Source organism: Phaethon aethereus, assembly GCF_964289735.1.
Source record: "Phaethon aethereus genome assembly, chromosome: 2".
Classification (NCBI taxonomy): Eukaryota; Metazoa; Chordata; class Aves; order Phaethontiformes; family Phaethontidae; genus Phaethon; species Phaethon aethereus.
Window position 1 is genome coordinate 34714528 of NC_138582.1, and position 18381 is coordinate 34732908.

Sequence of the window (18381 nt, forward strand, 5' to 3'; positions counted from 1 at the left end):
ACAGTTCTGCAGTAAGAACAAAAACAATCCAAAAACTGTTGAAGGAGCCAGACCCCTCATTCCTACTGCCTTTTTCGTTTTTAGAAGTTAAACATCAGGATTTTCTAATTTTGACACATTAACAGAGTGGCAATGAAAGAAAAGAGATTCTTTATTTGACTTCTAAGAAAAGGTTTAGTAAATCTCAAATTGATCTGACCACCACTCCCTAATGACACTTCACACCAAAACAGCTATACAGTTCTTAATGTCATATAACGGTCAACAATATTTCAAGAGCCACATAGCAACAGGTCAAACTAGTGATTGAGCATAATGCATTAGTCACCTGTCCAAATAATAAATACACGTGGGAACTGGTGTCTGTACTAAGTCTAAAGACAAAACACAGGTACTCTCCCTTATGAGTTACCATACTTGACACCAGCATCACAAAAATTGTGGGAAAAGAGCTGATTACCAGGAAACACTGACTCCCAAATTAATGTGACAACATCAGTTTATAAGTGTCCGTAACAGTGGCAACCTACAACTGTATGCTGTAATGGTAAAGTTTACACCTAGAGTTGTTCAACAAAGTCATTTATTCATTCAGGAATTACTTCCACATTGTTTATATATTGCCACAGAGGAATACCACTAATGTACACGCATGACAACTCATAATAGTTAAAATGTGACTACTCCTCCTTCCCTTTGCTGCACTGTCACTATTCATCTTTGAAATAATATGGAAGTCCTAATCACAGGTCCATACCAATGCACCCAAAGTATTTCCTAACATTTCATTTGTCCACCGGGAAATGGTAAAACATTCACTATAAAAAGGTATTCACAGGCACTGATAAGTGTAAGTAAGCATACTAAGAAGGCCAATGGAAGTGATTAGAGATCCAGCAATGTTGACATGTAACGAAAAACATTTGAAAATTAAAAATACATAGTTTCAACTACAGAGGATTAAGAGGCACTACAGACAGCTATTGTGATACTAATATTTACACATAATATTTATATGTCTGGGTTTTAGAATTATTAAAGAATTACTTTTGAAAAGAAAAATAAATTATAAGGAGTAGTAACAAAAACAAGTAAAGAAAAAACTGCTGAGTATCATGAAAACCAACTTGGCAATGATATCTGTAAAGCAGTACTAAACGATCCCATGGGAAGTAGTGGAATCTCCATCATTTGGAATATTTAAAACCAAATTGGAGAAAATGTTGGAAAATGTTCTGTAGGGAATAGTCCAGAATTTGTAAGGAGACAGACTGAATGACCTAACAGGTCTTTTTCCATCTGTAATGTCTATTACTCTGTAATTGTCTCATGTCCTCAATCCACACATTAAGCAATCCTCACATAGCTCCAGTGCCAAGTGGTTTGATTCCAAAGCTCCCACTCTTTCTTTACTCATCATTTAAGACTAGCAGAGCAAATCCTACTTAGGAATGAAAATGTTCATAGCAAGATCAACAGCAAGGAAAAGAAATAATTCAGAGGCCCAACCATGTAATTTCTCTCACACCAGTGGTTTTCAAGCTGTGCTAGTGTGTACCATTCATAAAAGGGTGCCATTAGAATACAAACAGCTTCAAAATGGCATGCAGCTCAACTCAACACTTTTGCGTTTTAGTATGACTTGTATTTGTGAAATCAGCATTTATTAAATCTTGTTGCAAACTACACACATCTCAAACTGATGAAAAATAGTTCTGTAGAATCTCAACCCAGTTTTCTCAAGCTGTACATTGATGACAGTTTCTTTCAGCTACAATAATAATTTAAGCAGTACCTACCTCTGTTTTATCCTCATCACTCAATATGATTCTAGGCTGTTTACAAGTCTTATTTATGTACTGTAGGAAGCAGCAGGGCAGAGAGAGTGCATTCATTATTATACACTTTTCCCCTAAAGTTCTTTTCTATAGCTTCATAATCCATAAAATCACTTAAATTTGGAAGAAACAGAAAAAGCATTCTTTGATGAGGGACAGCTATTGTGTTTCCATAATGGAGAAACAGCATCAGGTTTCACATTTACAAATGAATGTGTTTCTGAGCATGAGTTTGATAAAGTTGGAGAAAGACTTTCAGGCATTTCTCTCCTGCACACGAAGGTTTACAGCTTCGAGAAAACAAGCCGAATTGTCAGATCACAGTCACACCTTGCTGAACACCTGCTAGATTCTTGGGTTTGCCTTTTTGCTTAACTGGAGGTGGTACTTTAAATGTTCTTGTTTAAGGGCCCTGTTATTCCCACGAATGCTCTATTTTGTTGTTCATCAAAAGGAACATGCCATATTAAGAACATCTAAAAGTAAGAAAGAACTACATTTTATTTAATAACAGTTCAGATTTATAGATTTTACATTGATTGATTTCAATTTCCTGAGTATGAAGGCTTTACTTTGATAAGTTTTCAAAATACTGAATTACATACTACAAAATCAAGTCATGATTTTAATTGCCTCTTTGTAGAGCAGGTAAAATTTAAAAAATAATTGAAGCTTTTTACTTTTTATAGCAATGTTAACAGTTTTTACATCGTTTTCTTCTTTGTTTCCTTTTACAATCACAAAGTGAGAGTGAGAATTAACCTATTAGCATAGGCCAACGTAAGATCCTTTCCAGGTATAGAGTACCGAAGTCTGCACGTGGCACACATACTTCCGGCTTGTTTAGATAATGTAATTTACTACTGGATTTATATCACTAGAAGTTTGTCCATGGCCATGCTTATTCCAGAATAAAAATATCCGTACATAGACTTATAAAGATATGCAATAATTACAAATTTAAGATATTATATTTCCCAGTATAGCCACAGTCTGTATTGTATTTGGTCTAAATTCCACATTTTTAATACCGGGATATTTCCATACATCTCAAGACACTTTGTTTTCACTTTAAGTATAAATTAATGTTACATACTCCTCTCAAACAGTGCAAAGCACCAAAACCCCCTCCGTTTATATTTTCTAAGCAGTATTGCACATTTGATTAAATACCTAAAATATTCAACTTAATTACATACATATATCATTTATATCCAAGAGAAATGGATAAAAAAAAATTTCTTATTCCCATTTGAAAGCTTAGAAAATTCTACCTTAAAAAATGTATCAAAAAGATATCAGATGTGTGACAACTGAAAAAATCCAGAACAAAACCTCAAGCGAATATGAAAAAATTGACAGAAGAGGTACACAATGAGGTTATCTCTACTACCATGTTTGAAAAAGAGAAATATTAGATCTCCTAAAATAAAGCTTGTGATTGTCCTAAAAGAAAAGCAATACAGGTAGAAAAGCTTTTAATATCTGCACAAAACCAAGAAGTTTACTAAAGCAAACTGTTACAGAAATATCAAATAAACTAAAAATGAATAAAAATTAAAATCCAAAATGAACTGACTGAATTTATCTTTTCTATATTACCACCTGTGAAAGGTAAAAGAAAGCAAAGTAAGTGGGATGTTCTATTGTTTTTTAACAGTATTTATTCCCAATTACTGCATACTGCTAATTATGTGCTCCAGGAATCACTCTGAGAGAAGCACCATGTAATATGGCAATGATGGCTTATAAAACATTACAAAAATGAGTAAAACAGAAAAAATAAATATTTAACTACTCACAACATATGGAACATGTAGCAGAAAGTCTATAGCTTTGCATGCATAAGATCAAGTATTTACTGAAAATTATCTTTTCTTTAGCATATTAGGAAGAACAACAAATGTCGCCATTTTAAACACAGAAATTATAATACACTTGCCAGGTCTGGTTTTGACACTAAAGGATAAAAATATTGTGCTGCATAGTGCCTTATTTTCCACTCTTGATTTTGCTTCATAAAAAGAAACACAATCTCTGACTGTATCTCATTGATACATCCTGAATTCCAAGTATAAATCACAGAAATAACATATCCATATAAGATGATGAATATATGTATGTTACTTGTATAAGTTAACTGGCAAAGTAAAAACGTATTCAAAGTTTAAATTAAAATTTTAACCTTGAGTATTCAAGCTATTTGTCACTGGAGGGACACAAAAGAAGTTTTTATTTTTGGAAATTTTTTTTTTTTGACATTTTGCATTTTAATTTTTTTCCAGACTTCAGGGGTAAAACAGGCAAACTGTTTGCCTATGTGATGCGTTATCTTCCCAAATCCACTACCAACCCCTCCTCCCCCCCACCCCCCAACATTACAACATATTAATGGCAAAAAGGATAAACAGCTAATAGTAGAAGTGCATCTTGTCACTATGTGGAGAAAGTACTAAGCAGCACCAAAGGCAAGCATTGGATATCACTAACTAAACAGTAAATTAAGAACAAGGGAAAAAGAAATACCTTTTGGCATCAAAACATGAGTCATCTCGCAGATCTAACTTTAAATTTGCCCAGATGAACACATGGACACAAGGGCATTAGATTTAGAGGAGTTTTAGCTGTCCCCATCAGCTGGCAAAGCTCCAGAAAATGATCCCATGGTAGAAACGTCAGACATACCCCAGAGTGATATGCTACTTGTTAGCTCAGCTAGACTTTACACAACACAGAGCTACAGCTAAATAAAACTCTGACAAATTATATGGTATTTGGACAGCATATTCTATCTAGTAATTCATAAGCATGATAAAATTTTTTTCAGATTAAGAAAAACTTGCTCGTTCATGATATTTCAGTTACTTTATAGATTCCTGGTTTTTTAGCTCTTCATTTTGAAAGTTTGGAGGAAATCGCATTACAATTAAACGTAGGGGTAAGCATTACCATCTTCATGCAAATGCAAGTCAAGACTTTTTTTTTTTTTTTTGAGAAGGCTGTTCTGAAAAAACATTTTATCCCATATTCACATTTTGCTCTATGTATATGTACACATGGTTGAGAAGCTGTAAGAGCTGGCTGACTATCAACCCTTGCTGCCTCCAAGAGGAAGAAGTGGTTGTTTGAAAAGATGCTGCTTCTTGCAGCTGACTGGTGCTTCCTCTTCAAGGGCTCAGATGGCTGCCTCTAATCTGTTAGATTTCGGCTAGATACAAGGAAGAATTTTTTCACAATAAGGGTGGAAAAACACTGGAACAGATTGCTCAGAGAGGTGGCACCTCTGAGCAACCTGGTCTAGTTGAAAATGTCCCTGCTCACTGCAGGGGGGTTGGCTAGACGATCTTTAAAGATCCTGTCCAACCCAAATTATTCTACTATTATATGAATTTCTACTGCCACTGACTTCCTGTTCAGGAGAATTAAGCACCTCCCATGAAGGACAGGAGCATTTCTCTATCTCAGCATGGAAGATGACATCGGATGAAGATGAAGCACTGTTCAATGATGCCAGTATTTACTGCCAACCTCTTTCTCCCTTACTTCACACTCCCATCCTTCACATCTGTTGCTACACTGTGAACAAGCAGACCAGGTTTCCCATCTTTCAAGTAAGGTGGTTATTTTTGTATTCCTATCCACAGGAAACAAGGCAAATGTTTCACTACACCATGCGAATGCCATAATAAAAGCAGACATGCTCAGGCTGTAAAGGAAGGATGAAGCAAGTGCCTTCTTCCCATCTGTAGCCCAGATACTTTCCTTTCTTATTAGAGAAAGACATACTAAAGGGGCTGAAAAGATGCTGGAGTGGTCACCTTACACTCACAATCAAATCTGTTCCCTCTAAAGAGATAAAACAAGTATGGTTAATGATACTGGTAGTCTATACATCTACCAACTGCACACAAGACAAAATATGACAGGCAGAGTCATAGGAGCTAATGTTAGCATCACTTCTAGCTGGTTACTTTTTTCTGTTGACTTGACCAACAGTAATTAAAGTGTATTTGGATGTCAGAGACAACATAGACACAAAGGCTACTATATGAGGTAGATTAACAAAATCTATTAAAAAACTAATGAACTCTAGTTAAAAAGCAAGAATTCCCTAGCAAAGTATTAACGCAGTTGCTCCAAAAGAAATAAAAAAGCATTACAGATTTAATTGGCATTTCTTCCTTGCACAAACAGGAAAAATTCTTCAAAAATCAAATCCTTCCAAGAAAGCCAACTTCAACTCCAAGGGTACACTGAGGCAAATCAATGCAGTGTTAATGTTCAGACAACTGAACTAGCACAAATAGTGCATTTACATGACATATTAAAATACTACGCAGAAACATTAGCTTCAGTCCTAGTAACAGAATAACTTTATTAGTAGCATGCTGCACATAGGCTATTTACTTTTGCATTGCAAGGTGCAGATATGCTATTAACATCTCCTTTCACCTCCTATTTTCAATGTGAACATTTTACTCCCATTAGCTAATTGAGCTCCATACCTATGGAACATCTTCTGAGTAGAGATCTAATAAATGAATGACAGGTATTCTGTCACAGTATCATTCATGTTCAGGTCTTCCTTTACCTTCCTTTCTAATCTAGTATTTTGCTTTTTCTCACATGGGTAAGAGCTCAAATTGTAGATTTATAGAACCTAAAGCTACGAAAAATATTATGATCATGTATGCTGAATAACACAGACAACAAATTATGTGATTCCAAATTAAACCTATAAACTCCTGCTAAAGCAACAGTTTATTGTATTAAATGACCTCCAATTCCAATTTAAAAGACTTCAGGCTCCAAAGAGCCTATCATATTCCTATACCATTTGTTCCACTGGTTAAGTACCCTGACTATAAAATTAAATCTTAACTAAATCTGCCTAACTTCACCTATCATGCATCTATTTGCTTAGTCTTCTACCAGATGCAAGAGCCCACTGTCAGAAATCTCTAGGTTTGTTTCTTCTTAAACGTCTTTAGTTAAATCAGCTTTCTAGCTTCTCTCAGTCATGGTGGGCTGAGGAAGATAATATTAATCCAATTTAGCAAATATTTTGGAGAATTAGTAAATTCAAAGCCTATGGAGAAATATATGGGAAAAAATATACCTTGAACACAGCAGCAGAAAGATAGAATAACAAGCAACCATAAAGCTGAAAAAAAAATTGCTACAAAGAAATTTATGTTTATAGCGAGTCAGTAGTAAATAATGCTCTATTAGTTGTCTAGACCATTTTCAAAATCATAGCATTCAACTGAGCAACTTGGTCACTGGCCCCTCTCAAAATGTTCAGCTGTTTGAAGCAAAACTCTTTTTTGATCACTTAGATAATTTATACAGAACTGAAATAGTCTTACTTGCACATGAATTGAAAATAAAAGACAAATTAAGCCCATAATATTAAAAAGGGATGACCTTGTTCAAAATTTTGGCACTTACCATGAGTTAAAATACTCATTTGTTCCTCATCTTTCAACATGACTTCATCGTGGTTTTTTTTCCTAATTGTCATAATAAGCATGCCCATGTAAGTTAATATGTATTGAAATAAAAACAACTAAACAGAATGAAAATGTTTAAAATGTAGCCCCAAGGAACCGCTGAGGAAAAGGGCAAGCTTTCTTACTTTTATTAGAAGTTTAGACTGAACTACAGGTTAAAGGTTCTATAACATACTAACAACATGGTTTCCTTTAGGATATAGCTTTTGGAAGCTTACCAAGACAAATTTTAACTCCTTGTACAATTCTAACTCTGTTTGCTACACAAACTTCTTTGCCTCATTCAACTCCTTCCATAAACTAATGGCTACCACAAAGAATGGAAGAAGTGAAATTATTTTTCTAACTCACAATGAAAATATAATATTTATAATTTTCTACAGCTCCATCCTTTTCCCCATGTGAGGAGGATTTTGTCTCCTCTACTGAACACCAACACAGTTTAAAGTAAACAATGAATAATTGTTATATAAATATTTTAAGAATCACTGTTCTATACTGGAGATTCTATAAATTTCCTACAAGTGAGCTAAAACAGTATCATGTTTGACCAAACCAGATTTCACATGAAACTGGTAATTATACAGAGTTATGTTTGAAGATTAATTCTTTGAAAAAAATGCTGAAACCTTATGATGATCAACAGAAAGAAATACTTTCAACAAAATATGGAACCAGGAAATTATTTTCCAGAGCAAAAAGAAAAATGCTATTAGGATAAAAACATAAAAGCAGAGTGACCTAACCAAGTATAACCAATGTAAAAATGAGACACTCTGTTCAGAGACAGTGAGGACATTTTCTGAAATGTTACATTAGGCAGAATAAAGTCGGCCATTTGAGAGAAGCCTGAATGAACAGAAAGCTGGAATTTTAACAACAAAATTTACATCTTGACCAGATCTTCATATTCCCTGGGACTATGAATGAAGTGTAACTATCAATATTAATTTTTTTTTACCCAATGAGTACAGTTAATTGCCTAATTAGGAATTATAACTGTACTGTAAGAAAGTTACTATAGTTGTACTGTAAGAAAGAAGAACCAGTAATTAAAAATTTAAGAGACAGGACCTCAAACGCAATTTCTCTGCTGTCTTTCCTATCTAATAACACTCTAAAACAAACACTCTTATTAGATGCCTATCTAAGACTAAAATTCATTGAAAGAATCTTCCTTTGTAGTAAGCATCACATTCATCCCATGAATGATAATGCAAATATCTTGTCTTTTATGAAAAAAAACAGCAGAGGAAAAGTTAGTGGCCTCCTTTTTTCTCCAGAGTTTTGTATGGAAACAAGAGGAAACATTGTTATCTGTCTCTTTATTCATCTTGTTTTACTTAGCTGTAAATGAGCATATGTTACAGGCCATAAGTAGCAGCAGCTGCAGTGACCTATATGGGAGGAGATCATGAACTGTCATGAGCCAGCCCCAAATGAGATAAAAATGGTAGAAAACACTTCAGTCTACCAGCGACGCATACAGCATCCCCACTCAGACATATTTAAGCCAGACAGAGAAAGGTGTGAGAGGCTAGAGACACACTTGTTGGGGATGGGGCACTCCAAGCCAAAAGGCAGTAGGGACACTCCTGAGGGACTGCAACTGTGGGCAAACCATAGCGGGGCAGGGACATCCCTGAAGGACTGTAGCTACTAGTGACCCAAAGCAGGGCAGGGTCACCCATAAGGGCCTGTGACTTACAAGTGATCCACACAGGAACCACTGACACTGATTAGCAGACAGAAATCATCACACAGACCACCTCAACCATGGCTGCCCATCACCGTACCAGAGATATTTTGCATGGACTGAGTACAACCCATGGCAAAGTAAGTGCAGCTGAACTGGGGCAGGGGCACAGATGTTCAGGTAAGTGTGTATCTAATTGCTGGTCATCTTCTTCTCACCACTCAAAACAGTGATCAGAGATTCATGTTGGTTTACAATAAATTATGTCAAGTAAAATTCCCCAACTCTAGACTGTCTCACTGACTATATTACCTCAAATTTTAATCCAGTGACCTAGTTCTACCAAATTTGAGAGCAACTGAGTTCCCAAAGATACTACAACTCAGTAAACGGGGAGGGCCAGAGAATAGAAGGGTGGTAGAGAATAATCTCTATTGATGGTAGGACAGGGAGACTGCAGATGTTATTCACTTTGACAACAGCCAGCAAGCCATTCAGCACATGCATTCTTCGGAATAAGCACAAGCCTTCTTTGAAATCAGCCAGAGCACATGATGCTGTTTGCCCAGCTAACAGAAGCAAAAGGAAGCTGAAGGTACTACAAGCATATGTTTTCAAAAGGACATGAGAAAGAAATGTGAAAAAGTGCAGTGGGATTCAAAGGATATCAGAGGACTGAATGCATAAGGATATAAGGGGTACTGCTTTAGAAAGCCCTAGCGAGATCTAAAAGATGCCAAAGATAGCAAATAGCTGGATCTTACAGTGTCAGGGTGTAGGGTATAAATCAATCCAAAAGAAAAGAAAAAAAAAAAAAAATCAAAGAAAACATACTTCATTCCTCCTCACTGAACAAAGTATTGCCCTACTCTAACAATAGCGCATGAACATGGAAAATGAGAGAAACGGGTTATCTTCTCAACATGAAGATGTATGCTGTAGTTCCATGGCACTCTAGCCACCACAGATAGGCAGAGAATGGGGTACCCCTCACCCTTCCTGCAGCTGTGACTGTAGGTAGTCAGGAATGCAAGAGACCTGGGACCAAGTATGCCATCATGAGAAGTTTGCCTTCACATACTTGTTCCGAAGAATGCTTACCTTCTCTGCAAGACCCACTCCTACGTTCTTTCAGATTTTGCTGTAAAATGACAGAAAGTTATCTTTGATGCCAATCATGGCAGGTTCCTTCATCACTCACTAATTATTTTTTTCTAACAATTTTGATACTACTTCTCATTCCGCCCTTACTACTGGCAAGATGGTCCCTATAAGCCTGTGCTACATTTTTAACTTTAACTGGGAGGGGGAGGGGGGAAGTATTTTAGCAATAGAATATTTTAACAAACTAATTAGTATGAACTTGAAAGCTATTAACTTATTGAAAAACCTATTATCGTATTTTCATTACGCTATCTTGCAAATTAAATATTATCTATGAGACTCTAGAACCGGGTCTTTATTCTGAGAGGAAATGTCTCTGCTAAGGAGATAATTTTTTTTTTAAATAAGAAAAATAAAGTAACTTGAAAAAAGTGTATATGTTTCCCTCACACATATTGCTAAGTGGTGTTTGTTGTACAGCAAGTGTTTACAAATATCAGACTTTGCCCAATTCTAAAACCTAGTATTCCAGCTCCCCAAGTGACAAATACTTACTTTTTGGCTGGCATGTTTGTACGCTTGTCCCAGACTGCACTTTTCATTTTTGTTAAAGCAGGCAAAGAATTACACATATGGATGTCAAGAAAAATGTTGCATCCACTTCAAAAATGAAGTACATAGGAAATGCTTTGTCCTTACTAAAAGTGAGGAAATGTTTTGCTTAAAAGTGTAAACCACACCACAATTTAACACACAGGTTTGAAATAAGGCATATGGGATGAACTATCTCAATACTGCGCTTTCATGAACCTTGCAGAAATTCTCCCACCTTGGCCAAGTTGTGAATCTCTGCAAATTATATTTTGCACATGCTCAGTGGAAGGTTCATCCTAAAAGCAAAAGTTTCTTTAAAAAAAATATCCTTACTGAGTATTCTCCAAACTGGAGATGAAGCAGCTAATCCAGCCCTTTGTAGCTGCCTCTGTTCCAGGCTGTTACAATGCCAAAGACAAGAATAGACAGCAAGGGAACATTTCCTTCTGTGCCTTTTGTTCCTTCCCTAATTGAGCACTGAGAGTTCACAGAGGAGAGAAGCATAAAAGAGCGAAGAAAGACCAAAGACAATTAGGTAGATTAGACAGACAACTGCTACTGGAACAATGATACAAAAGGTCAAAGGAAAAAAAAAAAGCAGAAGGTGGAGAAACTAAGATAAGACAGTTGTAGGTCTGTACTTGCTCATGAAGACAATGAGCAAAGTCAGGACAGAAAGTAAGGTGAAGATATGGGTTAAGCAAAATGAGGAAAGATGCCAGGGAAGGAAAAGCAGTGTTAAACAAGAGGGACACAGAGAGATGTGGTCAGCTGAGAGGAGGCAGAGTACAATTCTGTACCCATATAATAAATCCTGCTCAGAAACTAGAACTCAATGTGAGTTTACAATCTCAATGGTCTTCAGTGGTCAGCAAGGCATGTGCTTTAACAACTGTCCCATATATAGATCATTATCATCAGTACTATCTCAAATTAAGTAGCAGGTGTTTGCATTACCACAATGAACTATGTGAAGATCAATATAATTCCAGATAATGGATTTTTTTTTTTTTTAGTTTGCTTCACTTAAAAACTTTGCAGTTTATATTGACGAAACTACAATTTTTCTGAGTGATCGGTTTCTAAGTGGATAATATTATTTCCCAAATTACTTTTATCCCTTCCTTCATGTCATAAATCACTGCTGGAGAAGCACTGGTATTATATCTAAAACCAACAAAGAGTTCAGCTGGCACCACTAGTAACAGGTTAAATACTTTTTACAGATGTTTTTAGTGCTTTGCAGGAAATATCACCATACCTGCCCCAAGCTAATAAATAACCCTGTTGTTGGATAAAACATTTACTGAATTTGTCCTTCCACAGAAAAATAAAATCTTACTGAATAAACCTGAGATACCAAGATGCCTCTGATCATACATAATGAGGTGAAAATATTAATCTAATTCCCTTACCAAATACAGACATTTAAGAAAAATATCCTTCACAGTAAGCCAATTAAAAAAATTAAATAAAATACTGTAAAAGCAATATTTGTATTTATAATTTATCATGTTTTCCTAGTCTAGATAATCAGAAAGGAGACCTGTTTTGATAAATGTGGCCCCATTTTTTTTTCATTCAAATTTTTTTATATTATTTTTCATTCAGAGGGTCATGGAAGAGCATGCCTTCTTCCTTAGTTGCATGCAACACTAAACTGAAGTTTACAGATAACTTTAGATTTTAATGTTGACATTTGTATCATCATCAAATACAATGTAGACACACTGTAGTGACCCTGCTCTCATGAAGATCTACACAAAGTAGTAGACACCTGTGCTTTGAGAATCTACAGAGTGCTGCAAAGATCTAAAGTGACAAAGATGCCAAGAATTTAACACGTAAAACTGAAAATGAGAAGGATACTACTAAAAGATGGTCCTCCCAAAATAAAACAAGGGAGAGACCCAAATAAGAAAAAACATACCTTCTTTATCTCTATCTATTGTTCTGAAGAAGAATTTTAGGTCTTGTATCAGAGAAATGTTGACAGCAAAGCACAGAAAGCAAATTTGTTGCATTAATAGGGACCATTCTAAACAGTTACTTTTCAGATTAAAACTGCATTTTGCAGTGATGCAAAGAACTGCAAAGCTGAAAAGAAGGATTATGAAACAGAAAGGGTACTCTTCAGTTTAAGAAATATTTCTATTGCTCTCCAAGGAGATTTATTTCATCCACCATACAGCATGTGTCAAGAGTTACGCTGATCCTTCACTGGGAGCTAAGTACCCAATAGTTTTTACATTACCATGCACCACAATAGCAATCCTTGACATTGGTTATAAGTGTCAGACAGAGTCTTCATTAATTGTCATCATCTTTAAGACATGAAAGAAACCCTCTCTTCTTGAATGTTATTACACAAAAACTGTACATGTTATCTATATACAGCAAGTGCAAAAATGTTTTGTACTGTAATAATAATCATTTAGAATACAGCGGATAGAAAGTGTACTATTGTTAAACTGTCAGTCAAAACCCTTGTTATACAAGGATAGAACATCACATCCATCTATAACAGCCTTTTCTGTCAGTCAAATGTGTTGTTCTACACAAATCTAATATCAATTTGACTTTTAAATTGGCAGAGGCTGTAAAACAGTATTCTGATGTGATACCAATGTGATCTAAGTTGCTGTTGATATCAAAATATAACACAGGTTTCCTCTCAAATCCAGTTCTCCTCCTGCTTTTAAGCATCTGCATAATGTAGATCATTTCGCATATATAAGCACATGAGCAGTCAAATGAAATTTTCTTCTTTCATTACATGGCAAAGAACATGTTTGGTGATAATCTTTGATTTCAAATAAACTGTAATTTGAAAACTCTGTATCAGGGTGATGAAATCACCGTTAATATGTACCCTACAAAACTCAACAAATACTCATGTTTATCCATCACATACCTTCATTCAGAATCAGATTAGTCCCTTTATCTCAGCTATGAGCAACTGTGACTTATGAAAATTGAGTTAAAGAGCACTGAATTCCTACAGCATTCTTCTGTGACATTAGCCACAGAATGAACAGAATGGGACAAACTATTCACTCATAAAAGAATGCAGAGTTGGACTCTGTTTCTTGTCCCACTGCAAAACTGAACACAAATAAAAAGGACAGAATTTAAATTTTACTATTAAAAAAAAAAAGTCAAGACAAGCTCTGGCCCTTTTTAACCTACTCCCACTCACACCTTGACGTCTGCAATTTTTGTACTAACATGCTAATTTTTGTACGTGGGTTCAACACAAGCTAGAGAAAATGTATCAAATCAATCTCTTCATAGACCCCTAACAAATTTAATCACCCATTTTCTTCCATCTTTGAAGTGTGAAAGCAGAGGTAATGAAAAGTACAGGTTACCAACAGCAACGTTAGGTTTTCATGTAATATTTTTTATTTTTTCTTCATTAATTTCACATAGGAATCATTAATCTAGAGTGATTTATTAGCACCCTTACAATTATTTGGGTATATGCAATGTAGCAGACCTTTTTGGTGGATGTAACCAGTGACTTAATATACTTGGCATACACAACATGGAATACTACCTAATGAATGACAAGATTCCAAAATCCTCAAGAGCTCTGGGGGCAAGTTTAGACAAATTGCTACTGAGACAGTATCACTAATCTCTTTTCCACTTGGGGCAAGTTCAAACGAATTGCTACTGAGATGGTATCACCCATCCGTTTTCCACTTGCACTGTTTCAGTAACACCTGCAGCCAAAAGTCAAGGGTGCCAATGCCTAAATCAACCCAGCTTTCAGACCACTAAAGCCTACAATTGTTAGCAAAGGCACAGGACTATGAAAGAGAGAGGCTAAAATGCAAGCTCGTGCTTTAGTTTACCAACCCAGCTAACTTTTTACAGAACTAAGGTAAACAGCTGGCTACAGTAAACATTAATGAATCAGAATTAGAACTAAGTTATGTACAGAACTACTCAACAGTAGTTTTCAAAATCAGGCTATAACTCAAACAAATCCCAATACCTCGCTTTTGTTCTCAGCTTCAACACCTTAACTTCACAGTAAACCACCTAATATTTCTACTATTCAGTTAAAATTTAACTATTATATCTCAAAAAATCTCTTATAAGGTCTAAGTAGTTCATACATGTTAAAACTATGAATAGCTAATACAAAAGCAATGTGTAAGGCAGTCAAGAGTTTACACATAAAAATTAAACATAGGTAATTAATGCAAGTAATATTTATTGCAATATTTACTTAGATAACATGTCAAATGAGGCTAAAACATAGGCAGTTTCCATATTGGTACTGTGTACTGTCTCCATTCTGAGAAAACGGTAATTTACCCAGTACAGTGCAGCGTATATATTAAGTTGTTCAGTCTTATAACATTCCATGTGGCCAATCATGTCATGCTAACTGCTTCTGTTTATGTGCTTTTTAATTTAAGATAGGCATAAAAACTATGCAATCTCAATTACTAGTTTAAGTATCTAAACTGGTATTTGAAAGCTGGTCTGAAATGAAAAAGTTTTGACAAGGTAACTACACAAATTACACAATCATGGAATGGGTGAGGTTGGAAGGGAATTCTGGAGGTTGTCTTGTCCAACCGTCCACTCAAAGCAGACTGTTAAGAACTCTGTCCAGTTGAGTTTTAACTGTCTCCAGGGATGGCAAATCTACAACCTATCTGGGCAAAATACACAGGATAGAATAAATCACTCACCCTCAGTCAACCATTATACTGTCAATAATAATACAAACATAGTTAAGCTGAAAAAAGAAAAAAAAACTAAATCCTTTTGAAGATGTTGCTTATTCTGCTTAGACAACTGGTCTATAAGTAACAGGAAAACATATTTTTTTTTTTCCCCCAGTAGAAGTTTCCTACATGAGTGGGCAAGCTACTTGACACTGTAAAAATACATAGGACATAATCCCTGTCTCTGGGACTTTGACAATATGGCATCAAAGCAAAATTTAGGACAACGAACCTCAAGTCCACAGAAACACATCTAAATACTTGGAAATTAAAGGTATGTAGTTTGCCGGGGCTACAAAATAGACCTGTTTGTTCTTTTTTATGGATAAATATACATTAAAAAACTTAAATGAGCTAAATTTTGGTTTAATCTTCAGCTTTCTTTAACAATATTCTACATAGCCTTAATATAACACTGATAAGAATAACTATTTCTTCTGTAGAAGGAAATAGTGATGGAGAAATAATCACAAATTATTAAAAAAAACAAGGAAATTAATGTTTGAAATTCAAGTGAGGAAGAAAATTGTCAAACTATACCGCAAATTATACACATTGGAGTAAAATGTAACGAAGCATGTTTACAAAATCATTCACAGTATTTTTCCAGGTATTTTCAATTACAGAGCTAAAGACATTACTATCACAGTCTCAATGGAAATTTGCTGCTTTCTGTTAGAGACTAAGAACCACATAAGAGCAAAATAAAATCATTTATTTAAAAAAAAACAGAAAAGATGCAAGATCCTTCTGTTACTTCAAAAATAGCAAAACTGAATCAGGAAACTGAGTTTATATAGTACCTTAATATGACAAAACAAAAAAAAAATCTAACTTCAAATGTGAAGGTTACCACATAAATCCTTCTTTTCCTCCAGAATGTAAATATTAAGATTCATTCTTTCCCCAAGTCTGTATCTTCAAAGAAGTCTACATCATGGTCGATTTTCAAACATACAGAAATAGTCATGGAAGACAGCACACGAATTTTCACAGTGACAGTCAAATTCTAATTATTATTATTTTGATTGACAAAAATGTCTAATGTCTATACAATATAAATTTGCCTACTGTGCAATCTCTTCCATGAAAAACCATACTAAAGACTTTCCAGTACCAGTGCACTGACTTACACATCATAAACTACGGAACAGAATTAGTTCTCTCAACAGATCTGCATCTCCACCAGGGCTTCTGCTGGTTGTATCAGGTAGGTACTATGATTTTTTCCTCCTCCTGTACTGTTGTGATTATGCCAGCAGAATACAGTTGGATGCACCAATCTTAAAATTTCAAAGCATAGAACAGATATTAATTTATGTCTACAACACTAAGAAGCAAGCAGGTATTTTACATACTGGCAAATCAAAGAAAGGTGAAGTGCTTTGTCTAAAGGCACTTGGAGGAAATGAGTAACAAAGCTGCCATTCAAATTCAACATCAAGCTTCATGTTAATCCTCTAGACCTAACTGCCTTTTTCAAAGTGCATGATTTGGAACATCAAAAATAAGAATCAATGCAGTCCCTTTTCTCAATACACACTTTAATGATAAAATAAAACACTACACTCAGCTTCTTCCTCTGTATTAGCACAAACAATCATCTTTCTCAGGAATCAAATTCATTAAATCATTTTGGATTAAAAAAAAAAATTAAAAAGGAAGCCAAGTCATAGTTAAAATTTAAATTCCATATTTGATTTGGCCTCTACCTCTGTGCACCACTGGACTCAGGAAAACACATACGTGCCAGGTATGCTACTATACCAACTTATACTAGACTGATTTAATTAGTTTGCTTTCAATGCAAAGGTGCAGCACCTCAGCAATTATGAGATCATTAATACAACAGAGCATAACAGCACCTTCAGAGGTCTTGCCTAACCTCTAGGCACACATATAACTCCCATTAAGGATAATGGGAGTCACATGTGTGCATCCAAGGGAAAAGAGACCCATTAAAAATGATACAACATATCCATTAATCTTCAGGTCACTCTTAAGGTCAAACATTATAAAAATGTTTATGAACAGTACTTACTAGGTATGCTCCATGGCTACTTTGGTTTTAGGAGAGACCTGTGAGCAGTTAAGGCCATGGAAAACGTCTGCTTTAAAAGCATCACCACGTTTCAAGTAGTGGCACAGAAATTTGAGAGTGCTTTTCTATAGTCAGAGAGGACATTTTTCTATCATCTGCTGAAAGAATTAGAAGGATAGAAATGACAGGGAAGGTTAGATACGAATGAAAACCTTGGACAAAGGTATGCTCTAGCTTTTCATTTTTCTTCCATCCCCCACTCCTTCTTAATATTTCAGTCCCTTACTTGCGGTTTTCTGCTTCAGGAAGAACATTAACTGCAGTGACTAAATTTCTAATCTGTGCAGTCTGCTACAAAGACACTACAAATAAGATTTTGATTACTGAATCACCAGCAAACCACAACAATTCAAGCACTACTTGCAGGGAGAAAGGGTGCTGAAAGTTTTTCAGAAAGAAAGGCAACCTTAGTCTGCTATTCATTTCATTCTGCATATCTGAAAACTCCCTTTTTCACCACTGTAGTACAGTTTAAGGACGCATGCTCTTTTCCAGCTAGAAAAAGCTAAAGCTATCTGTTTCCAACCATTAAGTCTGTAAAACTGATCTGATCAACAATTAATTTACTATCTGTGTCCACACTGAGTCCTGGCAGAGAAACATTTCTCAGCAGCATGGGGGCCAAGACAATCTCCATGTGAACAGAGCAGAAGAGAAGGAGGAAATGCAAGTGTTGTACAAGTACAGAAATGAGGACAAACTTCAGATGTGAACTACCCCTATTTGTTTACTGTTTCTTTCAGGAACTGGAGTGAATAAGGAAAGGTGCCTTCACTGAGTTACTCAT